Raw genomic sequence first — 6246 nt, 5'->3', positions numbered from 1 at the left:
GCAGCTAGTAAAGCGACCAAAACGCTGGCTTGCATCCATAGATGATTATCAAGCGAAGCCCGGGACGTCATTCTCCCCCTGTACTCGGCCTTAGTGAGGCCGCAGCTGGAGTACTGTGTCCAGTTTTGGGCTCCACAATTCAAAAAGGATGTGGAGAAGCTTGAGAGAGTCCAGAGAAGAGCCACGCGCATGATCAGAGGTCAGGGAAACAGACCCTACGATGACAGGCTGAGAGCCCTGGGGCTCTTTAGCCTGAAAAAGCGCAGGCTCAGGGGTGATCTGATGGCCACCTACAAGTTTATCAGGGGTGACCACCAGCATCTGGGGGAACGTTTGTTCACCAGAGCACCCCAAGGGATGACGAGGTCGAATGGTCACAAACTACTACAAGACCGTTTCAGGCTGGACATAAGGAAGAACTTCTTTACTGTCCGAGCCCGTTTCAGGCTGGACTTAAGGAAGAACTTCTTTACTGTCCGAGCCCCCAAGGTCTGGAACAGCCTGCCACCGGAGGTGGTTCAAGCGCCTTCATTGAACACCTTCAAGAGCAAACTGGATGCTTATCTTGCTGGGATCCTATGACCCCAGCTGACTTCCTGCCCTTTGGGCGGGGGGCTGGACTTGATGATCTTCCGAGGTCCCTTCCAGCCCTGATGATGATGATGTCTATGAAATTTTTCCTGCCTAGTCCTGCTGCACGTGCTAGTCACCCCTGAAAATGCTTTCTGGCTCTACCACTGCCTTTGCTGTCCACCCTCCGTTCCCTACCAAAAGAGTTCTGCTAGTTCCTTTCTGCACCTCTCTGTGTCCGGGGGGTGGGGCTTGCACAGCCCAGTTCAGGAAGTATTGCTCAACCCGCAGGATTCTTGGACATGGCACCTGACCAATGCAATGTGCCATTTGGCATCGCTCTGAGCAGCAGTAAGGGAACAGACCCGAGCTACCTACTGTATTGGGAAGATTAGAGCAGCAGATTGTGTGGAAGGGAAGACAGTCCATACAAATCCTGCAGAACCGGCCAACCTGAGCAGAGGGAAGACACAGCATGGGTATCCTTCACCTACACTACTGGGTACCAGGACTGCAATGAGCCTAAGGAATGAGAAAAGCAGCCAGGGGCTAACAGCATGGACCCTGTTGCAAAGAAGAGTGGATACAGGGAAAACTTCTCATCTAGAATGAGGGAGGAGAGAGCAGTTCTCACCCCTGGCATGTCAGAAGATGACAGAAGAACTAGAGGAAGTCCAGAGAAGGACAGTCCAAAGGATGGAAAGGAGATAGGAGGCACTAAGGCCTCAAATGTACAAAGTCTTCATAGATTGGTAGGGCAGAGAGAGGCCACAGTGATCCCCTTGTCTGATCCCTCCCTGTACCTGCCTGCAGCCTGGACCCAAATAATGTCAGGTGATGCTCCAGCCTGTCTTTTACAAAGACCCAGCCTTCATTGCAAGACTTCAGGTGAGGGACAATTCATCATACCCCTGGGTAAGTTCTTCCTTTAGTTAATAACCTGTTGTGTAACAAGAAAATAGTGTGCACCGTATTCCTAGAATCAATCTGTCCAGTTGCATCTTCCAGCCACTGCATTGTCTTCTGCCTTGGGCCTCTGGCTGGAAGATATGAGAGCCTTTACCAATTAGAAACCTTCCCTACATAGAGATGCTTTTAGCCCATGATCAAATTGCTGCTAAAGCTTCTCTCTTTTTAAGTTCATGTTCATCCATGTTCATCTGATGTTTGGACAGGAGTACCTGCAAAGCATGTACAGTGAAAGCTCTCTTATGCAACATCCCCCAGGAATGGGGGATGCCGGTTAATCAAATATTCTGGTTAATCAAATGTGCACCAACTGGTGCACTCCCTGGCATCAGTGTGCTGGGGGACAGGGAGTGGGGCCCTGCGCAGGCTGCTTTGCTCTGGGCCGTGGTCCGAAGTGGCAAGAACTCTGCTCATGCCAGTGGCAAAAACCGGAAGCGGTCCTTCCGGTTTTGCTTTTGCTGTGTCCCTCGGATGCCTGTTAATAGAGTTTTCCGGCTAATAAAGTGCCGGTAAACATAGCTTTTGCTCGAGTATCTTTCTACTTTCATCCTTCTCTAACAAAGTCTTTTCTGCATCCAAATCCACAATGGGAAAGAGGGAAGAAAATGTTGACAAAAGATTTGCTGCTAGTTTTGCTATGATGAGAGAAACTATTTTACTAAGATCTGATGATAAATGGTTTGACTTATCCAACGGCTCAGTAACGTCTCTTAGTGCATGAGCGATGATATTGTCAGGTTTGGCACCGTGGTGAAGTGGTGATTCTCCAGAAAGAGAGCTCAGCAATGGATTCCCAGAGATCTCTTGGAAGACCAAGTCACACAGAGCTTCAGAAATAATCATACATACACTTCTGCATGTTGAATTTGGTCTGGAACTGTGTCAAAAGCTTGTTATAGACTGGATCAGCAGTTGTTTGAGTCAAATCATCCTCCCTGGAAGGCAGATGTTCAATATGCTGGCAAGAAGAGATCTCATCTTTAGTGATTTTTGCCATCACTTTACTGCTTACCTTCATGTGAATCAAGTCAAATTCTGCAAGTCCTGTTTTCTTTTCTGTAGAGGAAGATGTGCTGGTGGTGGAAGGCCAATGTTATGTAAGAGCCTGCTGATCACATCTTCCGAAAATCTGTGACACCTCTGCAGAGCAGATGGTGTGGGACGCTGGCATCGGGCCGTGCTTTTGGTAGCATCTTCTAAAAGTTTCTCATCAAATTCCCCAGGCTCTAGAGGTTTAGACAGAGCTGAAGAGGGTGCTTTTGCTAAGGGCTCTTCGTCTTGGTCATCAGTCATTTCTCCCCTGATCAAAACACCGAAGCTCTCTGCTGACACGCTCTTGTTGCTTTTCATGTCTGCACAAACTGAGACTCGGGAAGCACTTTCTTGCAGAAGGTCAGAGACACGTTGACGGGCAAAATTATTTACTCCAGTTTATGTGTCAGGGGAGAGACCCTGATCTTCAGACGGCTGCAGGTCTGTGACCTGGCATGCGGAAAGCTTATTTAGCACCGACTCAGCTACATCTGTACTGACCCGTGAAGGATCACTTCCAGGAGCTGCGCTGTCCTGAGCATGTAGGTTGTGTGAAGAGACCAGTTTGCTCATTAGTTCATCACATATTTCTTCCGAGAAAGCATCAGCATGAATACAGGTCGATGACTGCGTGGGCTGAGGCTCAGCTGTGTTTGTTGGCAGGGGCTTGCTGCGAGCTCCCTGCACTGCCTTATGCAGTACTTCCTATTCAGGAAATATCTTTTGGCGCAGTGAAAAGAAGAGCTTTCTTGCACGCTGCCCGCCAGTCTGGGGTAGAGTTACTCTGCAGACTGCCCTTGGCTTGGTCAGTGTGTCCAGGCGGGATGTACAAGGTTTGAGCCCCTGAGCTGCCATGTAGTAACTTGGCTTCCTGCTGCCCCCTCATGTGGGTTGTACAAGCTCGGCGACTTGAAGCTGCCTTGGGATTTCCCTGTCGCTTTGGACTGGTTCCTCCGAACCGAGCACTTTCCCCTGGACATTGATCTGTGAAAAGAAGTTTCCAAGAATGCCTCTTTTAGGGTGATCTGGTTTGCAGTAAGTAGAAATATCTCCCCTAATGAAACAGTTTTGTAATGTGCTGTCTTTTCTGGGTGATTCGTACTGAAAGTAAGTTTGTCTAAGAGGAAAGTCCGGCGTGGGATGCTCGAGCAGAGCTCCCATGCACATGCCCTCCCTGTGTAAACGAGCAATATTGCCAGCCTGATGAGCAGGTACCACTGCTGGTTCAGCCTCTGCAAGATTTTCTTCCCCAAACTCTCTGCCTAGGGGCAGTGGCCTGCTTCCTTTTGGAGACAGGCCAGGTGACTGCTGGGAAAACAGCGGGCTTGGTTTTCCTCTACTCCGTCTCTTCACACATCCCGGCAGTCTGCCGGCTCTTCTCTTTCTCTCTGTGAAGACAAACTTTGTGGCATTGGCCTCCTCTTCTCCGAAGTCTCTCTCAGCTATTTTTCTCTCATCATATTGTCTTACCGCTGGATGTACGATGTCTGGTCCCTCAGGCACAGACCACGTCCTTACATTTGTCATGTCGTTGGTCATTTCTTCGGTCTTGTCTTTCTGTAGCAGAAACAAATGAGAAAGGACAATAAATGTGTTCATTCCTTCATCCTCCCGTCTTTACCTGGCAACGGCTGTTTACTGGGTGCGATTCAAACTTTTCGGAGAAACAAGAACATTCCCATGAAAAGTGACAGGTATCACCAGAGCCTTTTGGACAGGCTGGGATATAAATCTAACAGAATAAAGATAGGCCATAGAGAAACAGCCGGTTCAGGAAAGGTCAGTGAAGGGCAAACCAGGATAAGCATTGCTTCTCCCCCAGTTTGTTTCTGAAGACCATGGAAGAAAATTCCTACCATCTAGATGCCCAGGGGAGGATTGTCACTGGTTTCACGATTCCCGCCCGTGAGCCTCGAGATGACCTGATTTGGCCAGTTTACCCTATGACACGTGTCGGGGGGCTGGGAGCTGGGTACACCTCTGGGCACACTCTGTGGGATGGACCCTGTGTCCAGAGACTCTGCCACAGGTCTGAGTGGGAAATGACAGCAAATCTCACTTCCACATCCCATATTTCAACAGTGCTGAGGCACCTATCAACGACCTCACTTCTCCTTATGGAAAAGAATCAATTAATTTGCAGACATGTCTTCCATCTCCTACCAAATCTCCAAGCTGTGCTCTCCCTGGGCAGTGCTGCTCCCTGCTGCTCCTCAGGATGAGGCATCTAACCTCTGTGTCTGCTGTGGGGCATTTCTGCTGATCAAGGATTGCGCTGGCTTTTGCTAATTAACAGCCTAGCCCCTAGTGCAGGAGGTGAAGAGTTTTGCCCCCATTTTACACACCGCAGAACTGGGTCAAAGCTACTGTTTCCTAATCTGTGGCCGCTGGGCTGCAGTGCCTTCTATAGTGTTGTCGCTCTGTTGTCTCCCTTGGCTGAAGACAAGGGTCTCTGTCATACGACCAAACACAATACAGCACATCTTCCAGCATTATATCCTGCTCACTTCCTTCTGAAAAGACTGTGTGAGGTGGTGTGGAACAACGCCACGCGGGGACTCCTGCGCAGTGCACGGCATGGCCAGCTGCACGTCATCTTCCAGTTTGGACATCACCATCTTCCAGGTTTGACATCTCCCCGGGCCCTGACTTCTTACCTGAGAGGATGATCTTTTCTTGTTTGTGCCTTTATTAGCAATTGGCACAAATCTAGGCTACTGATTACCTGACATGAAAAACAATAAATTTGAGGATAGTCCTATATGTTGAGTGTAAACTGCTTGCAGGTCTAGGAGTCTGTGACTCATATTGTGCTATATAAGCCCAACTCCTGAGGGCAAGGCTAAAAAGCTTGGCCCTACTGAATTAAATGGGAGTTTTGGCATTGGTGTAGGCAGAGTTTTGCCTGTGGTACATAACCATTTTAATGGACAGACGGTGAAAAGACAGATACAACAGTGCAGACATCCCCGGGAGATCAGGACCTTCAAGCATTACACAACTCTGCTCGTCACATTTAAAATCAGACAGGGTTGTTTCCTTCTGTGTCGTACCCTGCTCCTGCAAACACTGATGCAGCTTGCTAAGAAACCAGCATGGGAGCAGCCCTGTTGAGTGCCCTGGAGTCGCAGACATGCTGAACTAAAACGTGTGCATGTTGTTAGATTGGGCTGTCGTCATCACCTTCTTTATGAAATTGGAAATAGCGTTGCCAGCAAATCCATTGGCTACCAGTGACCATTTACCCATTACCTCACTGAGGTATATATGATATATCCATATCCATATCCATATCCATACATTGTACTGTGGCTTGGCTTTGTTTCTAACCTCCAGTGCTGTAGGAAGCAGATGTTTGATTTTGCACTCTCTTTCTCGGTCCATGCATCGGATGTTTTTCCTCTGAGAAGCGTTTGGGTTTTTCATGGTCTGTGTAAACCCTGCCTAAATCTCATGAGAAACGTGTAAATGGTTGGTTAATATAACTTCTGTTGCGACCTATTTCTGCTCCACCTCCTCCTTTCCCAGGGTTTCTTTTTGCTAAACTAATGGTAGCATTTTTAACACATTCCAAGACGTTGCTGATACCTTTGGTGAGCTATAGCTTGGAGGTTTGCAAGGTGTTTCAGTGGAGCGTATCGCTGCTGAATTAATACAGGCCATGGTTCGGAGGGC

At 48.5% G+C, this 6246-nt stretch overlaps 1 pseudogene; it reads right to left on the bottom strand.

Annotated features, from left to right (window-relative positions):
- Nucleotides 1-3377: 3377 nt before the first annotated feature.
- On the bottom strand, nt 3378-4110 carry LOC112548831 (annotated as a pseudogene).
- Between the last annotated feature and the right edge of the window lie 2136 nt (nt 4111-6246).

The sequence above is a fragment of the Alligator sinensis genome, unplaced genomic scaffold (assembly GCF_000455745.1).
Source record: "Alligator sinensis unplaced genomic scaffold, ASM45574v1 scaffold1340_1, whole genome shotgun sequence".
Taxonomy (NCBI): Eukaryota; Metazoa; Chordata; order Crocodylia; family Alligatoridae; genus Alligator; species Alligator sinensis.
The sequence above is the reverse complement of the archived record's forward strand: the minus strand, read 5'-3'. Positions and strand labels throughout refer to the sequence as shown.